The 26,467-nt window shown below is 64.5% G+C and overlaps 1 long non-coding RNA gene across 1 annotated transcript; it reads right to left on the bottom strand.

Moving 5' to 3' along the window:
- Positions 1-19,093: 19,093 nt before the first annotated feature.
- LOC119877765 lies at positions 19,094-25,276 on the bottom strand. Its single transcript, XR_005382025.1, has 3 exons — positions 25,063-25,276; positions 20,815-20,870; positions 19,094-19,487 (listed from the first exon to the last, which is right to left on the bottom strand). It is a non-coding gene; the product is annotated as an uncharacterized LOC119877765 (long non-coding RNA).
- Between the last annotated feature and the right edge of the window lie 1,191 nt (positions 25,277-26,467).

Genomic DNA, 26,467 nt, shown 5'->3' with positions numbered 1-26,467 from the left:
TTTGCGTGTGCGTATCCGGCGCATTAATGAGCAAAGGAGGGGAGGGAGGAGCAAATAGGCACACGTGTCGTCTTACCCCTTGTATTCAGAGACTGCGGCGGGCGCTTTCGTTTTTCTAGGCAATACTCTGTCCCTCCCTCTCGGTCACAAAGTGATTTGTAACATTGGTGGACGCGTAGGGTGAGCCCGTGAGCTGCCACTGCCCAGGTGGGCCTGTGGGTCTGCGGGGTGAGGCCCAGGAGGCGCGGGCGGCGCAGGTGCAGCACGCACATCTGTGTTTGCAAGCGGAGGCGGGGGCAGTGCCCGGGCGCGGCCGCGGGGCACAGGCTCTGGTTCCACTTGCCCAGTGGTTTGGGCCTGGGCTAAGGGTCCTGTAGGAAAAACAGCCTGGGCAGGGGGCTCCGACCGAGGGACCTCAGCCCCGGGGACTGGCCACCTGGGAGCTAGAGCGGCGGAGAGGGGCAGGCGGGCTTGCAGGAGGGACAGGCAGGCCGGGCGCCCCTGTGGCCCGGCTGCGCCATGAGACCCGAGTCGCCCCGGCTCTGGACGTGCTGACAAGGCGCCACCCTGAGTGGGACGGAGACGCTCTCCTCGTGGCCACCGATGCCAACACAAGCAGGGAGAGCGGATGCTTGCGCCGCTACCCCGCCTCGCACGCTCTCCCACGGCAGAGCCCACAGCAGCTGGGGCGGGAGTTAGCGGCCACTGGCCCTTAGGAAATGTGGCGTGGGTGGGCCCCGGCGGAGGGGGCCGTGATGCGCGGGGGGTGGAAACCACATCCTTCTTGCTGCGCTGTTGACTTTGGCCTGCGTGTGGATGGCCTCGCTGGCCCTGGTCCTGCTCGTTCCAGCTTCCCGCGGCCGCCGGGCCTGTGCTGGCCAAAATGCGCCGGGTCCCCGCCCTGCCATCCTCTGTCCCCGGCCCGGCACCAGTCTCCTCCTGCACTGTCCATGCGGAGCCGGCCGCTCCTTAATGTCCTGGGGTCCTTGCTCAATACCCAGGGAGTTGGCCCAACCTGGCCGACAAAAGCAGTTCAACCTGTGCCTCTTTGCTAGAACTGGGCACGTGCAGCCATTTACCCAAGATTTGATTGTGGGAACCGGAGGGATCAATGCTGTCGCTGGAAGTCCCCCCGGGTCCCTGCGGTCACCAGGGTGGCAAATGCAGTGGGGGCCGTGGGGGAAAGGATTGGGACTGAGGGCCACTGGCGTCGTGTCGTCCTGGGCTCCTGTCCAGGAGGAGAGGGGATCGAGCAGCTCAGCACTTCCGACACGAGGCCTGTGGGGTCAGCCCTGGAGAACCTCCCGCGGCCCCTGCGGAGAGGTGACCGGAGAGGCCGCCCCGTGGGAGGGTCGGAGGACATGTTGGCAGGCAGTGTGGACGTGGGCTTCATCACAGGGTGACTCTGCTGGGGCTGCCGCAAGTAGGACAAACAGCAGAGATTCATCATTTTGTTCTGGGGGCTAGAGGTCCGACATCAAAGTGCCCAGGTGGGTTCCTTCTGAGGCGGGGAGGGAACCTCTGTCCCAGGCTGTCCCCCAGCCTCTCTCCGGGGGCTCGCCGGCGTCTTCGACCTTCCTCGGCTGGTGGAAGCCTCGCCCCAATCTCCGCCTGCATCTTCACGCGGGGCTGTCCTTGTGTGCGCGTCTGTGTCCAGACGTCCCCTTTCGGCGAGGACACCGGCCGTGTAGCCTCGGGGACCCCTGCTCCCACATGACCTCGTCATAATACCGGCATCAGCGATGACCTAGAGGGGGGGTAGGTCTTCCACGCGGGAGGGCTTTAGGGGAGAGGCGGTTCAACCTGGAACAGTCCCCATCATACGCGAAGAACGTCTCAGAGTAAAAACAAAACAGGTTCTCAGGGACCGTGATGTTGAAAAACGCGCCAAGAACAGGACTAGGGACTTAAGAAAGGAAATATCAAAAAAAAAAAAAATCAAAAGTAAATTTTAAAAAAAGCAAGCAATTATGTGTGGCCACAAAACACAGGGAGGGCCGGTCCACGTAGCCGGGAGCTAAACGCAAATCACACGGCCCCACGGCGTCTTCCCTATGGAGCTGGTGGCGTTTCCGACAACCGCGGCCACCACGCACGCCCCCGCCCCGCACGCGTCCCTGAGAGCCGGCGCCCCTGTTTCTCATCGGCTGACCTAAGGGAAGATCCCCAAACGCGGGGAAGCACTGGTGCGCAGACGCCCGTCTCAGGGTAATTCAAAATGAACAGAAGCAAACCCAACCCACGAAGGAAGGAGACGTGTCGCCGTAGCCGAGGGAGGCGGGTGGTGCGCTCCGCGCGAATCACCCTGGAGAAGAGCGTCCCGCCTCGGGAAGGCCGCGCGTGACGGTGTAAGGGGCAGAGCCCGCGCCCCGCGCCCCACACGCTGCATTAAAGCCGTAGCCAGGGCGTGGCTTGTGGGGGTACGACAGTGACAAGGAGAGGCCGGTGCTGCTGGAAGCAGGCGTGTTAGGGGAGGGGCCACGCCACCCCACGCAGGCCCCCCGGGAAGCACCGGGTTGGGGTCAGGAGGCAGAGGTAAGAGCGGGGGCGGCGAGGCCGCAGTGGTCACTGGGTCTTGTGCGGAGAGGCGAGGCGGGCGGGGACACCAGGTCAGCAGTGGCCGGCTGGCACCGTCCTGGCAGGCTCGGGCCGCGGAGGGGTCTCTAGGGGCCGTACGCGCCGGGTGTCCGTGGGGGCCACCCTGGCTCCGTGAGGGCGAACTAGACAAGGAAGGCTTCGGGGCGGCGGGCTCGGGGTCCTGGGTTTGTGTGTGAAGGGCACGCCCCGGGGCGCCCCGCTGTGTGCTGGGGGCTGGCAGCGCTGGGGGCGCCCGCGGTCCTCAGGTGGGAGGCCACCCGCAGGGCAGCAGCAGGACAGGCCCTGGGACCAGAGGGGCTCCGCGGGCCACGCGCACTCCAGGGAGACGCGCAGCCCAACACGAAGAACCCGCACACGCACGCGCGCTCACACGCACTCACACACTGAGTCTCACACACATACTTACACATGCTCATGCACACGCTCTCACAACTACTCTCGCACGCACACTCACACGTGCACACACACACGCTCTCACACCCACTCTCACACACTCACAATGCACACATACGCGCACATTGACTCACACACATGCACTCTCTCACACCTACTCTCACACGTGCACACTCACACATGCTCACACACTGACTCCCACACACACATTCTTATACACACTCATGCACATGCTCTCACACCTGCTCACACACGCACACATACACACTCACGCACATTGACTCACACATACACACGCTCACACACATGCTCTCACACCTACTCTCACACGTGCACACTCACACACAGACTCTCACACACATACTTATATATGCTCATGCATGTGCATGTTCTCACACCTACTCTCACCCACGCACACTCATACACTCACACGTACGCACACTCACACACTGTCACACACATACCCACACGTATGCACAGTCTCACACACTTACACTTACACTCACACATTTAATTCTGTTTTTAAAATGCCTAGAAGAGATAGAGCTGGAAAGAAACATCCCAAAAACGTCGCCGGTGTCCCCCGTGTTGGATCGAAGGGCGCCTCCTCCTTCTGGTTCTGATCATTTTCCTAGTTTCCAGATCCTGTGTGAACGACCAGGCATCACGTCAAAGGCGGGACACGGGGTTTAAGCCGTGTACACAGCGGCGCACACGCAGGGCCTCAGTGGGCCTCGGAGCCTCCCCTCCGCCCCCCCGGCCCCACGGCCCCCCGAGCCCCGTGGCGACTGGAGCAGCCGTGAGTCCTGGCGATGGCACCTGGGCCCAGGACAGAGGGAAGCGGCCGAAGCGCGGGGCCACAGGCTGCCCGTGAAACGGAGAACCACACCTGGATCGTGCGGTGACTAATTATCAGCTACTCCGTGCACGATGTGGGGGGCCCCGCGGAGCCAGCACCGAGGACAGCAGCCCCCCCGCTCACGGCTGGGGGGGCAGGTGCCACCAGAGCCCCTCTCCTGCTCCTCGGGCAGGAGGACACGGCCACGGAGAGGGGCCAGGGTGCGGGGCACAGCCAGGGAAGCCAGGACCTCAGCCTCCCAGCCCCTTTATCAGAATCCCAACTGGAGCGGCCACGTCCCGTGACCGTCCCAGGGTGTGACTGTCCCCCGGCTTGGAGACCGACGGTCCTGGTTTCAGCATTAGAGGCCTGTGTCCCTCCGTCCTGGACAAACGGGGATGGCTACTCACGGGCTCCCAGGGGCCCAATATGAGGAGACTCATTCTGGGGTGATATCCTGAGTGATCAGGTACTTCCCTTTCCAGACCATACCTCAATTAGGCTGTGACCTTCAAGAGGTCAGGTAAGGTGCCAGGGGACTCAGGCCTCGTGTCAACATTTTTTCAGGCGTTGTAAACCACATTCCATACAGGACATTGTTTAGAGATTATGGCAAGGGGACGCCCGGGTGGCTCAGTGTTGAGCGTCTGCCTTCGGCTCAGGTCATGATCCTGGGGTCCCGGGATCGAGTCCCACGTCGGGCTCCCTGCATGGAGCCTGCTTCTCCCTCTGCCTGTGTCTCTGCCTCTCTCTGTGTCTCTCATGAGTAAATAAATAAAATCTTTTTTAAAAAATTATGGCAAAATACATTTTGTTGCCCAAATTGATTCACGGCATCTATGCAGGGTTTGCGCACATACGCGTGCATGCAGTAAAAACTCCTGTGCTGGGAGATTTTAATGGAGCATTGGAAAACCCAGACATCTCAACGGCCCCCTGGGCTCGAGGCATTTCAGGGGCAGCTGGGAGCGGGCTGCAGGTCCTCACCCACGCGCAGGCCCAGCGACCGCCAGGCTCGTGGCTTCCTGCCTGACCAAGCGCTCTCTGGAATATTCCGCATGTCAAGCAGGGACGTGGGAAGGAGGAGCCCGCCAAGCAGGGGCTTTGGGGTCTGCGCCCCACAGTCCCCCGTGGAGGCTGCAAGCTCTGCTGGAATCAGCCTCCGGGGTCCGTCTTTTGGAGCTTGGCCTCTGTGTGTGCCCACATCGCCCTGCAGGGTGTGAGCAGGGTCCCCATGGCTCGCATTCCAGAATGATCACGTTGCCGGCCTTCCTGGGGCGTAGAAAGGACACCTCCCCGGAAGCCGGAAGGCCGGAGCTGGAGCATCTGCGGTGCCACATTGGCCCCCGGACGCTTGGCCTCAGTTTCCCCAGAGACTGTGAGAGAGGTCTCCCCGTATCCCTCCTTCGCATTCGCAGGCAGCGTCCACTTTCATCAAGGCCGCCGGGTCCCATCAGCATGACCTGCTGGGACCGGGCCGGCCCTGCCCCACGGGAGCCCCATCGCCGGGCTGTGCGCCAGGTGCCGTGCAGGGGGACCCCGGCCTCGGCCTCCGGGAGCCCCACACCTGCCGGGCTGTGGGGTCCATGCGGTGCCGGCTGGACGCCCTCCGCTCCCGGCTTCCCCGTCCGCTCAGGGCCGGAACAAAGCCCCTCCGCCACCGCAGAGAAGGGTGAGACTTTAATCTGGAAAACCCATCTTTTATTCATGCGTCTGCCACCTGCCGCCCGCCCAGAGACCACCCGCGGCCGCCCGTGGGACACCAGCAAGCGCATGGCTGGGCCGCCGCTGCCTTTGGAAGTTGCCGCCCGTGGGGGAGCCGTAAGGGTTAAACCGGTTTCCTGTCCTGGAACATTTGGGGATTTTTATCACACGTCACAGTCTCTGACAGCCTCCGGGGCCGCTGGAATATTCCAGTGCGGCTGCCAGTTCCTCGGGCACATCTTGGTTGGGCCACAGGTTCCCGTGTGCGGCCCCGGCACCCTCTGCAGGCATTGGGGGCGGATCGAGGCCTTGAGAGGAGGCCCCTGGGGGAGTGGGAAGGCGCCCCCCGCGCCGGGGAGGCAGTCCGAGTTGGGGTCCCCACGGGGTGCGCGCTGCACGTCCTGCTGTCCCAGGGGTGGGGGGGTGCAGAGAACCAACCCCCACCCAGAACAGCTTAAAGCACACGGAGCTTGCTGGGAGCCCTGGGCAGGCAGGTGTCCCCATCTTTCCACCCCCTCTGGCCCCAACCGTCTTTTTCTCCTTCAGCTGCCTGGAAGGGGGGCCCCTGGCCGCAGCACCCTGAGGCCTGCGTGGTGCTCCAGCTTCACGACCCCAGAGGAACCAGAGCCCCTGCCTCCCCATGTCCAGGGAGGGCCCCGACAGTCCTATGAGGCCGCCCCTCACCCCTGCTGGGCCAGCGCACCTGCTGGGGGGCCGGTGCTGGGTCTGGGTCGGGTGCAGGCCTCTGGGGCCCACGGGGGCAGGTTCTGAGGTGGGCAACAGCCCCCAGAACCCCTCAGAGTCAGACTTGCCGTTCCCCCAAAGCACTAGGGTGCTGCTGAGGACAGAGAGGGTGCTGCACAGATCTAACAGCCGCTGCCGGGGCCCACCACCCCCGGGAACCCCAGGAAACAGATGCAGTGGGTGCGTCCGAGTGCGCCGACAGCCCCAGACCAGCCTCTGCCGCTGCGGTCGTGCGCTTGGCAAGTCCCCCTGCCTCTGGGTCTGTAACGAGGGCATTAAATGCCCTGACGTCTGCGCTGCGTCCGCAGGGTGCCAGCCCAGGTCTGGCCTGTTGGTGCCCGGCCCCAGGCTACGAATGGCTATAACATTTTTCAATGGGGCGGGGGATGACCTGTGCAGATTATACACAAAACTCAAATTCTGTGTCCGTAAATAAAATTTCATCATGGCACAGCCATGCCCACTTGTCCGTGGGACATCAGCGCTGTGACTTTTGCAACGGAGAGGACGAAACAGAGACCAGGCTGCCACAGAGCCCGAATGTTGACTCTCTGGCCCTTTCTAATAGGTCTGCAGAGCCCTGGGCTGCCCGGTGCTCCCCACGCCGCCGCCCTCCATCCACCATGGTGGGAGTCCAGCCAGGTCCGCGAGGGCCATACGTGACTTTAAACAGCAGACCCTACATCCCGCCCCTCCTGCCGCACAAAGCATACAGGACCTGCTGAGCTGGGGGCCTCCATCTGCCGGATCCAGGGCCTGGCCTGTCCTGATGTCCCCTCTCTGCCTGTGGCCACGTCGGTCACCAGCCTAGCAGGTGTCCAGCCTCGTGGGGTCAGAGCCGGGGCTGGTGCCCAAGGACCCGAAAGGAGAACACCCTGTGTTCTGTGAGGAGACGGCAGGAGGACCTCGGCCCTGGGCCCTGGTTCTGGCTGATGGAGCGGGAGCCTCGTGGCGGGGGGGGGGGCAGGAAGTCTGGGGCCAGGGCTGGGCATCTGGGGTCATGTTTGGATTGGGGAGGGGCCAAACTCTCCTGACTCCCCAGCTGGCTCCTGGGGTAGGGGTGAGGATGGGGTAGGCCTGTGGGCCCGCCGTAAAGCCTGAGCCCTGGGTTGCCAGAACGTCTTTGTGGGGAGATGGCCGGGGCGGGTATGAGCCCCATGGAGGTGGTGGGGGACCAAGGCATGGTCCTTGGTACCCCTAGGACATCCAGGCCGACTCCCTGAAGCCCTGTCTTGCAGCTCCCACGAGCCAGAGTCTTGTGGACTCCATGTTCCCTCGAAAACACCCGGCAGACGATGCTGTTGCTGCTCCTGGAGGGGTTGGACGACCCCGAGGGGGACGCTGTCCCACCCACCGGGTGGCCCGGGTGCCACAGGACTGTGAGCCCATCTCAGGAACATTCCGCTTGGTTTCTATCTTGGCCCGAACTGCAGAGCGCAGACGTCAGAGCGGTGAGCGTGGAGCCAAGTGGCACCGTCGCTGCTGGCAAGGGCCTCCATCCGTAGGTGGCAGGCCGGTACCCAGACGCGCAGAGTGGGCTGCCTCGGAGGCAGGTGGTGGCCCCGCACAGCCCACCCGGGGAGCTGCCCGCCTCGGGAGGTCGGATCCACACACGGTGTGTCCTCTGGCAGTGCCATCGGGCAAGCAGCCTCCCAGGGGCCTCCCGGGCCCGAGGCTGCTCACTCCCTGTCCCTGGCAGGCCCGCCTAGAACATTCTCTGGGCTTCCCCTCTGCTATCTCCTGGGCCCGCTCAGCTCCAAGGTAGGGATGGGTACCTGCCCCTTGCAGGAGACGGGGGGCCGCCAGCTGGAACCCCATGCGGACAGTGGAGGCGGCCGACACTCCACCCCAGGCTGGCCTTCCCTCCACCGGGCATGCTGTGCCCTGGGGAACCTTCCAGGTTGTGGAATGCAGAGGAACACCTGTCAGGACGCGGCCCTGTCTTCTGGACCAGTGGAGAGGATTCCCCAGGCTGACAGGGGCTGCAGAATGTCAGCAGATCCCCGAGGGGGGGCCTCCTGGAGGCTGGAGACCCAGGTGGAGCAAGGGGGACGGTGAAGGGTGGGGCTGCTTCCTGGAGGAGGCGGCCAGGGCGGGGAGGAGGGTGCGAGGGGCAGGAACAGGAAGGGACATCCTGGCCTGGAGGCCTCCAGGTGGAGGAGAGCTTTCGAGCTGGAGAAGGGGAAGCACAGGCCCACGCACACTCACGGGCATGTGATCAGACCTAAGTGTCTCCTTATTAAAAGCGCCCCCTTGTCCCCATGGCCACCACTTGGTTCCTGTGGGGCCACGGGGTTGACCACGTGCCCCCGCCCCCACCCTCAGGCCGTCTGTTACCTAATCCTTTGCTCCCAGTTGTGGAAAAAGAAACCAGCAGCCGCCTCCGCCACGCACGCCCGGGAAGCCTCATGCGGGCTCCTGAGGGCCCGCAGACACGTCGGCTTCCAGCGGCCGCAAGCTCTTCCTCCGGCGCTATCTCAGGCGCCTCGCAGGACTGTCTCCCAGAAACGGGGAACCCGGGCTCTGCAGGGTGACCCAGCGGCCGGGCAGCCCAGCACCTTCCCCTGCAGATCTGGATCTGAGATCTACGGGGCTTCCACGTGCTCGGTCCCAAATTCTATGCACTTCCAACCCAAAAGTGGCCTGGTCTCCGCAGGCAGTGTGTCCTGCAGGAGCCACTTTTGATGAGGAAGAGGAAGAGGGAGGCTGTGGCGGAAGCTGGGGCCCCCGGAATAGTCCGTCCAGGTCCTAGGGGCCCCGGGCATCTGGCCAGGGGGACCAAGGCCGCCTTGGACACCCTGGCCCCCTGTGGGGCCACTGTCAGGACCCCCAGGAGCTCACATGGGCAGCAGGCTCACGCAGAGACATCACCAGGAAGGTGGGCAGCCTGCTGGTGCCCGCAGGAGCGGGGCCTTCCCGGGGAGCACCCATGCTCGGGGAGGGGACACTCAAGAGTGCAGACCGCAGCGACCCGGGTAGCCGTCCACGTGCTGCCACGTGTATGTGGGCAGTGCTGGTGGAAAGGGCCTACTGTGCACTGGGATGTCACATGCCTCCTTCTGGGCCCGGATCCAGCTCAGGGTCGAGGGGCGCTCCTGAGACCAGAGCCCATGGTGAGCCGGTAACCAGCTCCCAGACACAGCCCAGAGGGGCGGCGTCTGTGGATCCCTGTGGTGTAACTGTGCCCCTGAGGCCAGGTGAGCGCCCCCACACCCCGCGATGCAGCACTGCGGAGAGATGCACACCCTGCGGTCCACACTCCGCAGCCCAGGCAACCAGCCGCAGCCGCTGTGCAAAGGGGCCGGGGTCCCCTCTTCTATATGTAAGAGAATTGGGGCCCAGAGAGGGCAGGCAGGCAGCCCAGGCCAGGCCCGTGAGATGCAGACCTGTGCCACAGCAGGCCCCCCGCTCCGTCCCTCCCTGTCTCTGTCTCTCCCCCTCTCCCCTGTAACTGCTCCTCCACCAAGGCCCGTGAGAGCGCGGAGCCCAGAAACGCGCCCCTGCGGACAGAAGCCTCCCTGCGGGCTGCCCAGGCCGCAGACGCCCCCCGCTGCCGAGGCCCACGGGCCGGGGACCCGCCTGTGCTTCCCGTGGCCGACAGTTGCCGCGTCTGCCTCCTCCTGGCCTGGGTCCCAGGCCGGGGCTTCCTGCTGTCCTCCCTCCACCCGGGGCCCTGGCTTCTAGAACGTTCGGGCGGGCGGGGGCGCCGTGGGAGGCCTGCCTTGTGCCCCAGGAGCCACCCAGGCCAGGCTTCCTCCTTCCACCGTTTAGAAACAGCAGCAAGAGCTTTGAAGGGCACCGGTGTGTACACTCCACTTAAAGGACGGCCTCCGACTATTGTCTCAATGGAAGAGCAAATATTTGCGTCTTATAAACCGAAGGGCAGGTTGGAGTGTGTAGGAATACTGACTTTGGGGCGCTGCCACCCGCAGCTCCACGGGGAGCGGGCGGGAAGCCTGGCTCGGCCAGCAGAACAGAAGAGGCGGCCTCTGTGCCGGGGACAGAGACCGGGGCGCCGGAGGGAGGCAGGGTGGGGGCGGCAGGCCTGCTCAGCCGTCCCTCCCGCCCTGCCATCGGGAAAACCAGAAGTGAGGTGGGGCGACGGGAGGTCCTTCCTCTCCTGGGGTGCCTTGGCTGGGCCTGGGCGAGCCCCCGCCGGGCTCCCTCCTCGCGCCCTGCTTGCCAGCCCCGTCCCCACTTGCACATGACCGCCGCCAGCCCGGCCGCGTGGAGAGCGTGACCGTCGGCCGGCTGCCCGTCGGCTGATGCTGCCTGCGCCAATTGTTGGGGTTATTGAAACAAAACAAAACCGAAGCCAGCTTCAGCGGAGAGAGCAGAAAGAGGGCAGCGGACGGGAGCCCGGGGGAGGACGCTCTGCCCGCAGAGAGCAGCATCCTCCTCTGGAGCCCTGGGCGCCGGGCGGTGGGCTGCGGCCGGCGCCCCGGGGGGCCCTGCTCTGGCGGCCCCAGGCCACGGGGCTGCGGGGAAGCGTGCAGATCCGGCGACCCTGATGTGGGAGAGCCAGTTCGGGGAAACCCACACTCCGAGAAGCGCCGGCTAGACTGGGGGTCTCCGGCCAGACCCAGCCCGTCCTATGTTTTCTGCATGGAGCCCCCGTTGTCTTCCTTTCTGATCCCCACGGCCATCCCGCGGCACCGTTCTGATGTTTCCACCAGCTCTGGGCCTGCATCTCCACTGTCCCCGCGGAGAAGGGCCCGGCGCTGCATGGAACCGCTGGTGGGAGCATCCAGAAGGCTGCAGCGGGATGGTGGTGCAGGTCGGGGAGGAACACAGCCGCAGCAACATGGGGACAGACAGACAGATTCAGCTTTCAGGGTCAGGATTCACCAGCTCCTGACCTCGTGGGTGACCCTGTGTCCTGGGGCCCTGAGTCAGAGACAGGGCTGGAGGTCGTGCACAGACCACAGGTCCAGGGTTGCGAGTGTCCCCGCACTGTGAGCAGCAGTGTCTCTACCTTGGACGAGAAGGGAGAACGCCGGCCTCCCGGGACGCCCTGCCGGCCAGACAGTTCAGGTCTCCAGGCAGGACTGTGCAGGCCACAGTCCCAAGGCGCTTCCACGGGGCGGGGTCCCACCATCCCAGGGCCCCGGGGTACTCCATCCTTCCGTGTCCATCACATCCAGGCCCGAGGCCTGTGGTCCTGACCGCACAGTGTCGGTGGGGACAGGAGAGACGGACGGTCCTCCTGTTGGACAGGAAGTGGTACCTTGTCACTTGTAGCAAGTGCTGATCTGAACGTGGAAAGCAGCGGAACCCACTGTGTGCCTGTGCCCATGAGTGTGTGTGCATGTGCATGCGTGCCTGTGTGCCGGCGTGTGAGTGTGTGCACTGTGCTTGTGTGTTTGAATGTGTGCTCATGTGCATGTCTGGGGTGTGCTGGCATGTGAGTATTTGCACTGTGCATGTGTGTATCCACGTGAGTGTGTGCACTGTGCATGTGTGTGTGCCCACATGTGAGTGCACATTGCATGCATGCACATGCCCAAGTGTCAGTGTATGTGAGTCTGTATGCCAGTGTGTGAGTGTGTGCACCCACATATGTGTGTGTGCCCATCTGCTCCATGTACATGAGTCTGTATGGCCATGTTGCACATGTGTGTGCATGTACACGTATGTACAGTGTGTGAGCACATGCATGTGCATGCATTGTGCACGTGTGTTCACACCGGTCTGCATTTGTGTGCACATATGCAGTGTGAGTGTGTGTGTGTGTGCATGTGTGTCTTTAAGGAAGAACAGAACACTCTGGAAGGCTGGCCTCTCCCGGGGCAGTCTGGGTTCCCGTGACAGTGCTCACGCAGAGGTGCCCAGAAGGGCAGCCCTGGTCCTCGTGACTCCAAGCCCAGCGTCCCACATGCCCCGGAGCGGTCCTCACGACGTGTCATGTGTCCGGGAACTGCTCCGAGGGAGGATCTGAAAAGTGAGACTCCCCCAGCGCCTGGGAAGCCAGGGAAGGCCCGGTGGTGCGGTCCTAGGACGGCTGCCGCTTCAGCCCGGGGCGTGAGGGGACCTGGGGGAAACAGGACTGTCCCCACCCCGCCAGGTGCCAGGCGGAAGCTGCCCCCAGCGGCCCCGGGGGGGCCCGTCTGTCCCCACTTCCTCCCGCGCTTCCGGGCCGCACTGGGCCAGCAGCCCTGGGCAGAGCCCAAGGACCCGGCCCCCCGCTGGGGAGACGGGCAGGAGGGGGCCCGGCATGCAGGACCCCAGGCCTGGGGGCGGCGACCCTGCCAGGAGCTGTGACAGTGACTGGCTCTTCTCGGCCTCCGGGGAGCCCCACGGGCCACGCTGGCCGCCCGTTAAGAGCAGCTGATTACCCCCACAGCCAGGGCCCCGGGGCCCTCTGCCACCCGCACCCCTCCCCGTGGCGCACCTCGGGGCCGCTGGCCGGGACCGGGGCCGCTCCTCAGAGCTGGAGCTTTAGATTTGCGTCAGTGCCCAGCTGGCCAGGAGGGGCCTTCGTGCCGGGCGCCTGGCAGCCTCGCGGGTTCCTAGTGACATCACGGCTCTTGCTCACCAGCCCCGCGAGGCGAAGGGGGTCCCAGGGGAGAGGCAGCGGCACGTCCACCCAGGTGCCGCCGGCCGGGCTTGCATCCCTGGCTCCCCGGGGGCTGGGCGGCTCGGGCAACGGGGTTTCCAGAAGCAGTTTCCATGATGCAAGCGTCCCGGGGTCAGGCCCCAGGAGGACGGGGCGGAAGCTGGATCCTCTCCCCCGCTGGGCTCCCAGGAGGAGCCGCTCGCCGTCCTGCGGCCACCAGAGGACTCCGGCTAATTGAGGGGCTTGGCCGGGGCCGCGGCCACTACAGCGAACCTGCAATTTCACGGAGATGAAAGGAGCCTCAGAGGACCCGAATCCAAAACACAGGGACGAGGAGCTCATGGAAAAAAGCACTCACTTCCTGATGTCTTTTCCTTGGTGTCCCGTGGAGGTCTGGATTGCACTGTGTCACCCCGCTGCCTCTCGGGGCCCCCACGGCCACCGTCCCAGCCCTGCCTCTGTCACCGACCCCTGGTGCCCTGGGGCAGGGAAGTGCGTCCCCTGAGAGATTCAATACCCTGCCCCTGCAAAGGCCTTCTGAGCAGGGCTCCCCCAAACTCCCCTGAGCCCACTGTGAGCTGAAAGCACTGCAGTGTCACCCTCCAAGGGTGCCCCCAACACCTCCAAAAGGGACCCCACCCGGCAGCTTGAATCCCACCGCCCTCAGCTCTTGTCTGCACACACCCTCTGCTCCCTGGGCCTGCCAGCCGCGCCTCAGTGCTCCTGCTCAGAATGCCTCCTCCTCCAAGCAGCAGTCCAGGAAGGACCCACGGTCCCCCAGGACTCCCAAAGCACCGGCCCCCCACGGCCACTGCCTGCTGCAGCGTGGGCTGCTCTGTGACCCTGACCCTGGCCGGGAGGCCTCACCTCCCCCACCGGCCACCCCGTGGTGGTCTGCAGGCCGAGCCCCGTGAGCTGCCCGTGATACAAAGTGCCAGGCTGGGTGCCAAGCACACGGACACACGTCCCCCTCACCCTCGAGCTTGTGCAGTCTGCGGCTCACGCCAGCCGTGTCCCTGCCTACAAGGAGAGCTGGTGGCCGTCTCCTCGCCTCGGGAGACCCGAGACTCCAGCCGGAGGGGTTCTGGGGTGGCCCCTCCAGGCCCTGCAGGGAAGCAGTCTGGGGACCTGCCACCTAAAAGGAGCACTCAGACCCCTTCCTGGGGACCCACTGATCTCGGGGACCTATGGTCTATGCTTCCCTGGGGCTCCACCTGGAGGCTGACTCGGGGGCCTGGGGCCCGCCGGCCGGAGGCTTGCAGTCTGAGGATGGGAGGGAGGGGACGGACGCGAGCTGCCTGCTGCTGAGGAGGCCTCTTGCGGGCAGGCACCTTCCCAGGCGGGGTCCCAGGTGGCCGGGGGTTGGTTTGGGGAATGTCTGGGCCGTGTCTGGGCACCCCGCAGCCTGGCTAGGCAGTCCTGTGCCTCTGGGCCTGGCTGGCCTCCCCGTCCTCTCCGGGTGGGACGGGGGTGGGTCTGTTCTCGGCCCCTGGGCATCACGGCGCCCCTTGGTGCTCCCTGGCTCGCGACGACCCATCATTCTCGTCTCCGCCTCCACCCTCTGCACCTGCTCCTTTTTGTCCACCCTGCCCCCCACCAGCCAGGATGATGTCATCTTGTCCCTTCCCTTAATCCTGTCTGCCAAGGCCCATGTTTCACAGATCACACTCACGGGTGGGGGTAGACGGTGTCCCGGGGCCACCATTCAGCCCACCATAGCAGGTCAGCAGGAGGGACAGTCCCCGGTCATGACTATGAGCTCATTTAATTGGGCCCACATGATGCCAGATGGGGAAACTGAGTCCGAGGCTGATGGCCGGCCCGGGCCGTGCTTGGTAGGGGCAGGGCCAGGACAAGAGGGTGGGCAGCTGTTCCCCCGACCCCCAGAGGCTCATGTGTGACTGCGGGTGTCTGTCCTAGCAGGCACCTCGGACCTCCACAGGCCTTTCCTTTCCCTGCTGACCCCCCACCGTCCCCTGGCTTGCCCTGTGGCCTGCGGGTGGCTCCCTGTCACAAAGGCCAGCCTCAGTACAGGCCAGCAGCTGTCCTGGCTCCTCCTGGTCAGCAGGGGCTGGGAACCGGCCACCCTGGGAAGCTGACAGCTGAGCCGCTTGGGACAGAGCCACCCGTGCGTGGTAAGGCCTGGCCGGATGATGCACAGTCACCGTGACCCGCCCACGGCTGCAGGGACAGCTGATGGGGAGTCATTGAGCTCGTCACAGCGGGAGGGCCATGGTGCAGATGACCCGGAGCAGGGCCAGGGCCCAGGAGCAGAGCTGTTCCCCTGCCCCCTCCCGACCTGCCCCAGGCTGCAAGCTGGGTCAGGGCCCCACTTCGGGAGGGTGCAGCCTCCCGAGCCTGGATGGGCGAGGCTGCTCCCCTGACCCCAGGGCAGGGCCGGTGACTCATGGTCGAGGCCTCCGGGGAGGGTTGACAGGAGGAGGGAAGGGCGTCTGGCCGCAAATAGTTGCGCACGTGCTAAGCTTCCAGCCCAGTCTGGTGGGAGGGGAGGGCCTCGGGTCGGTGCCCACACCACTGGGGTGCCCGGGGCGCTGCAGGCTGGGACGCCCACCACCTCTCTCCCTCCCTCCCCTACAGCAGTGTGAGCCAGGAGGCCTCCCACCCGGCCTTGGTGCCATCCGCAGGACGGACAGGCTGTCCTGGGGGACAGAGGGACACGTGCTCACCCCAGGCCTCTGGGAATCTGGGGAGCAGCCCCCAGGCGCCCCTAGGGGAGGCGGAGGGCAACCAGAGCGAGGGCCTGTGATGCCCGGGGCGAGGGGCCCTGAGCCTCCCGCTCCGTGAGGGGAAGCCCTTCCTCCCCCAAAGGCCGAGTTTCTCATCACTGGTGAGTGGGGTGGCGGCGTGGCGTCCCGGGCTGCGGTCTTGGGATCGTCAGTTTGCCAGGCAGGGAAGGGGCCCCCCTGATGTTGCCCGGACACAGGGCTCCGTGTGGGACAGAAATACTTCTCTGGCTGCGTCCCCCGGACACGTGAGGCCGCGGGGCCCAGGGCGGTGTCGGCGGCGAGCTGTCCTGTGTGTCTGGCTGCTGCTGGCCGAGCTCGAAGACAGCTTCTCCCCAGGAGACCCCCCAGGTTGCGGCCAGGCGACAGGCCCTCTCAGGCTAAGAAACAGCGGGCTCGTCCTTGGCGGCTCCACCCCGGCCCCAGGCCTCCTCCAGGTCCCCCCCCCGACCCCCGTCGGGACCCTAATCCTGACTCCGGTACAGGACCACTCCGTAGGAAGCCCCAGCTTGTAGGGACCTGCTGCTTCGGTGGAAAGGAGAAGTGGAGCCCTGCACCCGTGGGGTGGGTGGGTAGGGGTGAGGGTCGCAGAGCCACAGGCTCCGGCCTGCCAGGCCTGTCACCCCTATTTCAATCCCCCTGCTCGGGAGTGATGGGCAGGCCCACCCCACAGGCCCATGGGGGCCCCGGGGTCTGCCGCTCCGTGCAGGGGGGTCCCCCGGCCTGGCAGGACTATCCTGGGCGGTGGTGCCTCAGACACGGGCCTTGGCTCCGAGCCTCGTCCCGCCTCACGCAGCCTGGGACACCCGGTCCAGCTCCACGGGGCTGCAGGCTGCTCCCTCACAGGCCGCCGCACCGGTGACCAGGCCTCGGGCCCGGGCCGACCTGCCCTGTGCACTTCGAGAGGCGGTTGGGAGAGGTGGGGAGGGGGCTGTCCTTGGAGGCCCCGGACCCTGCTCCCCCGCGTGGTCCCCCCCCCCAGAGGTGTCATGGGCTGTGCACTTCTCCAGGAGGACGGTAAGCGTGTCCCGCCCCCACCCCAACCACTCTGCGCTCCACACTCTACCTGCAACTCGGTTCTGGACGTTTGTGCTTGTGTCCACGATGCTGTACTGCAGGTGAGGAGGCCCCGGCCCAGAGGGGGGAGCCCCCAGCCCGGGCAGCCGCGGCGTGCCCCCGTGCCCGGCCCCCCAGGCTTTCCTGTCCACCAGCGTGAGGGCCCCGTGGCGGCTGCTCTGAGGCCGAAGGCTGCGGGGGTCAAGGTCGGGGAGACTCACACCTTCCCCTCGGCTTAGGCTCACCCAGGCACAGGGAAGAGGGGCTGGGGCCCCCCACCCTGCTCATGGGTCTGGCCCCACCCTCCTGGTCAGGGTCACAAGGCCTCAGGCTGGGAGCTGGCCCAGCCCCGGTGCTGGGAGGACGGGGAGGCTTTCAGGGCCACGGTGGCCCACAGAGGGGGCGTCACAGACCTGGACCCTCCCAGGGACCCGTGTGCAGGCGCCGGGCCTGGCCCTCAGCTGTCTGTGCTCCATTTTGGGGTGTGGATGATGTTGTGGGTTGAATTGTGTCCCCCAGAGAGACGTGTCCACGTCCTGACCCCCGTTGCTGTGAGAGGGGGAGCTTATTTGGAAACAGAGTCTCTGGACGTCCTCGAGTTAAGGGGAGGGCAGGCCGGAGCAGGGTGAGCCCTGAGTCCATCTAGAGTGTCCCGAACAGACAGAGGAGGACACACAGACACAGAGGCTGGGGAGCCCCAAGGATGGCCAGCAGCACCAGAAACTGGGGGGCAGCCACGAGACGGGCCCTCCTCAAGACCCTCCAGAGGGGGCATGGCCCCCCCAGCTCCTCGGTTCCAGGCCACCGGGTGGGTGCAGCATGTGCTGTGCTGTGTGGCCGCCCCAGGTCCCTGGTAGAGATGGGAAGATGCCAGGAAGCAGCTGTCTCCACCTGGGGATCACCCCCCTCCTGGTCAGGGGGTGCCTGGTGGGGCTGAGGGGCCCTGCTCGGGGTCCAGCCACTCACCAGCCGCGGGCCCAGCCTGCTGGCCCTGACCACCTGCCGGCACGTCCCTCCACCCCCCGCTCTGCTCCACAGTGGCCCCCTCCATTCCTCCCCCCTCGCCGGTGTCCATCCCTCCACCCCAGCCGTCCACGGAGACCCCCACCCAGCACCCAGGCCACGCTCCCTCCCATCCCTGCTTCCCAAAGGCTTCCACATCCTGAACTTGTGGAAAACCCTCATCCTTGCCGGGTTCCCTGGCCACCCCTGAGCTCCTTGTGGAGGATCTGATCCACGCACGCCTGACGTGCGGCTCTGGGCCAGGGAGGATCCGTGTCTCCACTCACCCGCAGCCCATCTGAGCTGCAGGAGCAGGCGGGCCTGGCTGGAACATGGGCCGTGCCCTCGGTCATCGGTCATCGTGGAGGGACGCGCTCCCCGTTCCAGGCTCCCGGCCCATCCCCTGCACCTCCCCCTGCCCACTTCCCCTTGCCCCAGCAACAAGCCTAAACCCACACGTGGATGAACCCGTGACTGGGGCCCGAGCCATGGGGAGGAAGGAGGTGGCCGTGACTGCGGGGCTGCCGTCCTGCAGTGTTCAGGGCCCGTGTGCACCGTCCCACACCTGCTGTAGGAGATTCAGGCAGGGAATCCCAGGTTGAGCCAAGTCCTAACTGCCTCCTGGTGGCTCTCCGTGGAGCACAGAATCCCAATTCCCACGGGGCTCCCGGGGTAACAAATGACCACTAACTCGGTGGCTTTGCACACACGGATTTATCCGATTTATCCTCGTACCGTCTCCTGGGTCAGGGTCCTGCAGGTGTGGGTGGAGCTGGTTCCTTCTGGAGGCTCTGGGGGACCCTGTTTTCCAGCTTCTGGAGGCGTCTACACCCCTTGGCTCGTGGCCTTCCCTCCGTTCACAGCAGCATCTCTCTGACACTGACTCTCCTTCCTGCCTCGTGCACCTGAGTGACCTCGTGAGCCCTGGGCCTGCCCAGAGGATCTAGGCCATCTTCCCACCTTAGGGTCAGGGAATTGGTGACCTGAATCCCCCCCTGTCATGGAAGGCAACACATTCCCAGTTTCCAGAATTAGGATGTGGACAGCCTTGGGGCCACGACTCTGCCCACATTGTGGCGGCTGACCCGCAGGCACACGAGCATCTGGCCTTGCCAAGGACACAGAGGTGCCTCCCTGCACGTCCCGCACCCCCACTCGGCTCGCCTTGTCCACGGCGCCAGGCCCGGGGTGGCCCCAGGGGGACTGGATGGCTGGGCACAAGCTGCCCATTGTGATTCCGTGGGTGGATCCCGCAGGGCCTGGCAGGCCTGCGGCTGGCGTCCTCCCGGCCCGGTAAACAGGCCTTTGTTCGGGCAGCCAGGTCCCCACCCTGCCCTAGGCTGGCCAAGACCAGATCTGAGTCTGGCTCCCCTGCCTGCCTGCCCGGTGATGAGCTATCACTTGGTCACCCCAACACGAGTGCCCTGAGCCATCACCGGCATCTGACAGCACGGCACTTGGGTCTGGAGGCTCCGGGGACAGGTCAGCACAGCCTCCCGGGAGCATCCGTATAAAGCATCGATCGGCAAGGAGGAGCATGCATATGTGGATGGATTTTGTTTTAAATTAAAACAAGATTTTGAAGACGTGGTGACTTTGTCATGAGTACTTGAGACGGAGACCGCTGCCAGATTCGGGGGGCCCAGGCCATGGCTGCCACGGTGCAGGGTGTGCTCCAGGAAAGGGAGCTGTCCCCAAATCCCACTGGTGGTCAGCAGGTGCCGGGGCTTGGGTTGTAGATGTCACTGCTGTCACCAAGGAGACAGAGGGAGGAAGGGGAGGGCAGGCTGGACAGCAGGGGCTCTGCGAAGAGTGACAATGACGGTCGCTATGGCCACATCAACAGATGGATCTGGAAGGAAACGAACGGGGCCAGGTGGGCCAGGGAAGAGGCCAGGAGCCCCGAGGAGGGGAAGCAGAGTCCTGACCCCGGGACCAGCACCCCTCCCAGCTGCACGGGCTCAGCAGCATATCCTGTCCCGTGGGGTCAATTTTCAGTCTGCCCTGAGACCACACCCCCTCCAGGAACCAGCGGCCCCTCTCTGTAAGTGCGTCGCCCCCGAGGCTCAGGAATGAGGACACTCCGGGCAGGAGCCAGGCCCAGATAGATGACAAAGTCCCACGCATGGAAACGGCATGTCCCGCTCCTGCAGACCATCCAGATGGGGGAGCTGAACAGCCCCCTCGGGGCTCCCATCCAGAGTCCAGAGGGCAGGAGAGGCTGGGGACCGGGCTTGGCGGCCCTGCGCCAAGGGCTTGCTCTCTTTGGAGGGTCCTGGGGGCTGACAGCGGAGCCAGAGCTGGGGCAAGAGGGCGGGGCAGGGGGAGACAAAGGGGGAAGCGGGGCAGGAAGGGAAGTCAGCAGAGAGCGGCTTCAGCCCAGAAGGAAGAGCAGCCGCTCTGCACTTCCCGCTGGGCGCTGTTTGGAGAGCTCGGCGCTGGCAGGAAGGTCTGTCTTTCAGGCCTCCCCTGCCCAGCGGAGCCTCCCAGCACCCTGGGGCGAGCCAGGGCAGGTTCCAGGGGCCACTTTGGATCTCCCCTCCAGTTGTGGGCGACTCCCCATTACACTCAGGCCTGATTCCAAGAGGCTCCCTCCTCCTTGCTCACCACCCCAGCTTCTGGAGCTGGACTCTGCTCCGTCTAACGGAGGCCCCCCGGGGCTCCTCGGGGTAGGCCGCGTCCCCGAACTCAGCCCAGGTGCCCCACACACAGGTGCCACCAAATGCTTTAGTGGGGGTTTTGTACAGGTGCTGCTGGGACCCTCTGGGATGTGTGCGCTGTGCCTGGCACACCACGAGACTGGCATCTCTCAGAATAGGACAGGAAACAGATGGCCCACTTATGGGGGGGGGCAAAGAGATTTGTTAATGAAAAGAGCATTTTCAGAGGTGTTGGCAGCATTGAGAGAACCACCAGGGCTGCTGAGGCACCGAGAGACCTGTGACAGAAGAAGCTATGACCACCCCCAGGCTGAAGGGGTGTGGGAAGAAGGATGCTTGTCACCAGAGCGAGGCCCAGGGCCTCAGGAAGGGCCATCTGGTGGGATCTGTGCTCCTAAAGGCCGGTGAGGAAGAACAAGCAGGCCCTCCCGTCTGCTTTCCTCCCTGTGATGTCCTGCCACTCCCTCTGATCGGCTAGAAACCAGGGGGTGAGGGAGTCAGGTGGGCAAAGGCACCTACCTGGTGGGCAGCTCCCCAGGGCACAGTGTCGGCGGGGCAGAGAGGGATGTTAAAGTCTAGGGTGAGAAAGTATACGGAGTGAACAAACATGTGGTCGTTACCTCCCAAACAGTAGCAGTTAGACGGTGGTCGTGACGGTGGTGGAGGTGGAGGTGATGGTGGAGGTGGTGATGGTGGAGGTGGAGGTGATGGTGGAGGTGGTGATGGTGGAGGTGGTGGTGAAGGCAGTGGTGATGCTGATGGCAGTGACAATGAGGCTCCCAGCCCCAGAAGGAGGGAAGCCTGGAGCTCTGGTGGCGTGTTGCTACCTGCCATCGGGTCAGCATCCGGTTAAGCTCCGATTTTCCTTTTGAAACTCCACAAATCGTCCGCCCTCCCCGCCGCCCCCAGGCTGGCCGCCCGTGCACAGGGAGCGCTGCTCGCTGAGGGTGGTGGTGGTGGAGGTGGTGATGGTGGAGGGGGACGTGGTCCTGTCTGCTGCCGGCCCCCCCAGGCCACGTTCCCTCTGACCGGCGGTGCCTCCCCGAGCCTCCCCGAGCCTCCCCGAGCCACTGGGCACAGGTCACACCTCCTGCGGAGGCCCCGGGCCCACAGCTGACCCCCTCTTATTTGGGTTACTTATTTCCCAAGGTCCCAACAGGCTGCTGCCAGGAAGCGCCCCCCACCCAGGGTCGCTCCTGCCCCAGATGCCCACCCACCCAGACACGGTGTATGTCCTGCCCTTGTCCCCCAGCGCCCTGGGGTCTCCCTTCTCCACCCCGTCCCGGTCAGCAGTGGCTTCTCCGCCCGCTGCAGGGGCGCAGGGACCAGCAGGACCACCTGCTGCGGCGTGCCCTCTGCCCCTTGCTCCTGAGGCCCTGGGTTCACACGTTCCAAGTCCACGTAGCAGCGCCCTTCCTGACCTTGGATGCTTTCTGCTTGAGTTCACTTGGTCACTTTTTAAACCAGTACAAACACACACACACAGACGCAGATACACACGTGCACGCCAGCAGCCCTCACACACCAGTGGGGAAGACATCTGTGACACGCTCACATGCACGCACACGCTCATGTAACATACTCACACGCACACACCACACACTCTCAGCATCGTCCTCTTGCCCCCGAGGGTAGGGGTGGTGCACGGGTGTGTGGGGGGAGAGCAGGGTGCGTCACCCCATCGTGTCTTGCTGCGTTCCAAGACGTTGGCCACAGAGGCAACGTCACTTTCAGACCCCATCCCCACGCGGCAGCCGGGGCGGGGGTGGCTTTTGGAGGGGCTTTGAGCCCAGGCCCAGCCTATGGAAGGTGTCAGGTGCCGCACACCAGCCCACACCTGGGGCCGGGTCTCTAGGGGGCCGGGTGGTGGGGCTCAGTAAACGCTACGTGATCGTGGCACGCGTCCCTGAACCAAATATATTTTTCACGAGAACCAACCGTCCCCATTTCTCCCGATGCCTCCCTCCACCCCTGCAGTCGGGCAGACCAGCTTCCTCCACCTGGACGCGCTCCATCCGCTTCCTCCGTATCCCGCAGGCTGAGCCACCGCAGCCCCCACGGACACGGGAAACCCCACTGGCTCTCTCCTCAGAACACAGCCGGGATCTGCTCCGGCGCCCCCCTCGCCGGATCGCCCCTGGATCACGCAGAGGACTCCCCCCGGCTTCCCCGCCACATCGCCACCATCTGTTGTCCACGCGGCAGCTCGGGGGGGGTGGGGGGGCTAACGCACACGCGGGGGCGTGGGCCCTCTGCTCACCACCGGCACAAGCAAAAGTGCCTGCGACCGCCTGGTCCAGGCCGCCCCCCGGGCCCTGCCCTGCTTTTCACGTTGCACTTAGCACTCTCCATCTACTAATTTCATCCTTTATTCTCTTTTTGCTTTTTTTTTTTTTTTTTTTTTCTGTCTTCCCACACTCGGGCACTAATTCTGCAAAGGCTCGGGTTTGTCTGTTTTGCTCACTGACATACGATGAGGAGGAGGAGGAGGAAGCCGTGCCTGGCCCAGGCCTGGCCCATGGGAGGTGCTTAGTAAATATTTGCTAAGTGAATGAATGCACGGAATGCATTTCTATTTCCAGCCCCAGCCAGGCCCCTGGAAACCCAGAAACACAGGCAGAGCTGCAAAGAAGAAAGTCCTAACTTTCAGGGCTTGGGAAGGATTTCTGTTCGAGGTGCTGGCTAAGGAACAATGTTTTCCGTCCCCGAATCTCCCCACACCTCCCGCACACCTCCTGCCTGCCGCCCGCCTGCAGCTGACCTGGGGGGCTGGGGTGGGGAAAGGGGGTCTGGGCGGGGGCGGAGCGCGGGGGCCCAGGCTGTCCCTGCAGCTGTTCCCTCCGCAAATGCCTGGAATTCTGGAACCGTTCCCACCCAGGGCCAGCTGAGGGCCGACCCCCTTTCAGGGGGCCGCCGGGAGGGCCTGCCTGCCGCGACCTTCCGACCTTCCGTGTTGTCCGGGGAGAGAGCCGCCTGGCCTCGACCCAGAACCCAGAGGCCGACCTCGGCGGCGCCCCCTCCCAGCCCTCCCTGGGGAGAGGCAGCTCGGCCTGGCCCCCCTCGCTGTCACTCAGGCCACTCCACGAGTCACAAGGCAGATTTTCCATTAGAGTCAAATGCATGTGGATCCTGACCTGTGCTGATGCGAGAAAGGGGAAGCATTTTAGATAACCCAGATACGGAGTGGGGAGAGGGGGTGTCCTCCAGACCAGACCCCCGAGGGGCACTGCACCCCAGCAGCAGAGGTGGGGATGGCCCATTGAGCCTAGACCCCGGGCTGACCCACACCCCTGTGCCTCCCTCTGCCCGTCTGTCTCATGCACAGACACGGACCCTCTGCGACGTGAGCCATACAGCCCGGAGGGTCCCAGGCAGGAGGAGTCAATGATTTGCCTGCTTGCAAGTGCCCATCGGATGCCTCTACACCCCAAACATGCGTGGGGCACCTACTGTGCTCCTAGCACTGTGAGCTCTGTGGGACCCTGCCCCCTCCGGCATGGGACAGTAGGAGGTGCTCCCTGGTGAAATGTCAGGTGCCAAAAAACAAGATCTTCTAGGGGATGGTGCTTTTTGTTGGTGGTGTGGCAGCCTCAGCATCCCCAGGGTGGGACCTGAGGCCACCTGATGAGAGAGCAGACCCCCCGCCCCCAGAAATCAGTTCAGCGACGGTCATGCGATCCAAGTCCAAGCAATCAGAGCCCTGCCTTGGATTTTTCTGGAACGGTGAAGGCGGTATAACCCCGATCCCCCAAGCTGGGAGTTCTGAGGACCCCCTAGGCTAAAAGCACCCAGGCCACCTTTGCCCGGGAGCAAAGTCAGCATCAGAGAAACCGAGTTTAGAGTCTGAACTAAGATGGTGCCCAGTGGCGTCGCTGGAGCTCCTAGAGCACCTGTGCCCCACGTTGGCTGCGTCCTACTCCTCCCGTTAGGTCAACCAGCGAACTCTCTTCTGAAATGAGCTTGGGGTGGGGTCCTGTCACGTGCAACCGAAAGGAATCCTCAGTGCAATGCCCTCAAATGGGGTTCTCTAGATGGTTATGGGGAGCAAACCACTGACGGTTCCGGTAAGATAAAGCCTTCCTGGCTCTGCAGGTGGACAAGGGGATCTCAGGTTCGGGCAGACGCGTGTGCAGAGCCTCCTCCCCCTGGGCTGCCGCTGAAGCTGCCCGTCCAGGCTGGTCCAGCCGAGCTGTTTTCCAAAGAATCTTTGGGAGCAACTTAGAGCGGACCCTTATCAAAGAATTAATTATTGGAACTAAAGGCAGCATAAAATCTCTCCAAACCATGAGCGCCTCGTCCCAAGAATTCTCAGGAACACGTGACAACCTGTGCAGGTCTGTGGGTCTCTTGCAGGGAGGGGGGCACTCACCCTCTAGATGCACACCTCCACCTGCCTCCCACCCCCTGACCCCCCCAGCCATGTGCCTCTGAGCACCTGTGCAGGTCTGTGAGCCCCTGGGGGGTCTGCTCACCCTTTAGATGCACACCTCCACCTGTCTCCCTCCCCCCCCACCCAGTTTCGTGTCCCTGGGGACATCTGGGACACCAGTAGCCACAGGTGAGCAGATAACACCTGTGCCGGTGAATAGCACAGGTGCCTCTCAGCGCCCTCGAGCTCCGGGGCCGGCTTGGACCCCAGCCCTCTGACGGGAGCTGGAGCCCCTAGGTGTCCGCGGCTGGGGGAGCCCAGAACAGGACGGCCGTGTCTGTGGTGCTGTAGGGCCCCCGTGGCCGCCCACCTCCACCAGGCCCCTGCGAGAACCGTACCGCGGGAGGCAGCGTCCGGGCCACAGGAGCAGAGGCCTTCCTCCGTCCAGTCCGGCAGGCGGCTGACACCGACATTGTCCATCCTAATTCCGTGACCCTCCATGGACAGATGGCCACGCACGGCGGGGTAACAGCGCGTGCCCTCGGCCTGCGGCTGACTGACCAAGTATCCGAAGCAGCGGCCGCAGAGCGTGCAGGTGCGTGATCAAGCCGCCGCCAGGGTCAGCGGCCAACAATTGTCCGGTGGCAGTGGTGGCGCTGGGAACCGGAGGAGTGGAAGGCGGGGTGCCCCAGGCGGCCTCAGGGCAGATGCAGGGGGACGCGCAGCCCCAGACGACACTGGTGCATCAGTGGGGGGAGCAGCATGAGGTTGTGGAGACCAGGGGAGCCCGGCTCTGAACCGCTCGGTGTGGGGTGACCGGCCCCCCCCGGAGGGAATGCCCCCCCACACCGGCGGAGACGGGCCTGGCGTCTGGGAGGGGCTGGCCCTGGCCCACGGCCTGCGTCTGGTGGGTGCCCCCACCCCGGTTTCCAGGCTGCCCCCCCAGCCGCAGTCTCTGAGCCGTTCCTGCGGTGTTTATGGAAATGTAATTCTGCCCAGGAGATGCATGTATAATTGAGAATCTTTTAATGTCTGTTTACAGTCGCGGTTCTCGCTTGAGTGATTACAAGCATCGAGGGAGCTGATTGTACCCGGGGCGGTCTCCGTGGGCGCGGGGCTCTGGGTGCCTGTTTCTGCCGTTCGAGTGCCACTTTATCTGGAATAGTCCTCTGGGTCCGGAGCAGAAAGTGACCTCAGCGATGAGCCCGTCTGCGTCACGGGCCTCGGGCTGCGGCGCTCCGTGTCACTCTCTGGGGGCTTAAGCAGCATGCGGCCCTGTCTCAGAGTCTGGGGGCCTGAGGCTGAGCTCCAGGCGTTGGCGGGGCTGTGCTCCCCCCACCCCCCGAAGGCTCCAGGGGTGGGTCCTCCTGCCTCTCCCAGCTGCTGCTCGTTACCCAGACTCCTTGGCTCGTGTCACATCACCCCAGTGCCTGTCACATGGCCTTCTCCCCTCCTCATAGAGGGGGTCTGGGGGTCCCCTCCTCATAGGGTCTGTGTCTGGGGGTCCCCTCCTCCTAGACACCAGCTGCTGGGGAGAGGGCCCGCCCTCATCCCTTACGGCCTCACCTTAACTGGCTCACATCTGCAAAGACCCTATTTCCAAATAAAGTCACATCATGATCCTTCCAGGTGGACACGAACATTGGGAGAACCCTATTCAACCCTCTCCACCGTCCTACATCCCACACGATGGATGAAGAACCTGATGCAAAATGCGAGGTTTTCAGGCCGGCTGGGACGGGGCTCGGGTCACAGCCTGCCGCCGTCCCCTCCCTGCCCCGCTGATGTCCAGCTTCCCTAGGA

The sequence above is a fragment of the Canis lupus genome, chromosome 31 (assembly GCF_011100685.1).
Source record: "Canis lupus familiaris isolate Mischka breed German Shepherd chromosome 31, alternate assembly UU_Cfam_GSD_1.0, whole genome shotgun sequence".
Taxonomy (NCBI): Eukaryota; Metazoa; Chordata; class Mammalia; order Carnivora; family Canidae; genus Canis; species Canis lupus.
This window is presented reverse-complemented; position numbering and strand designations above follow the sequence as displayed.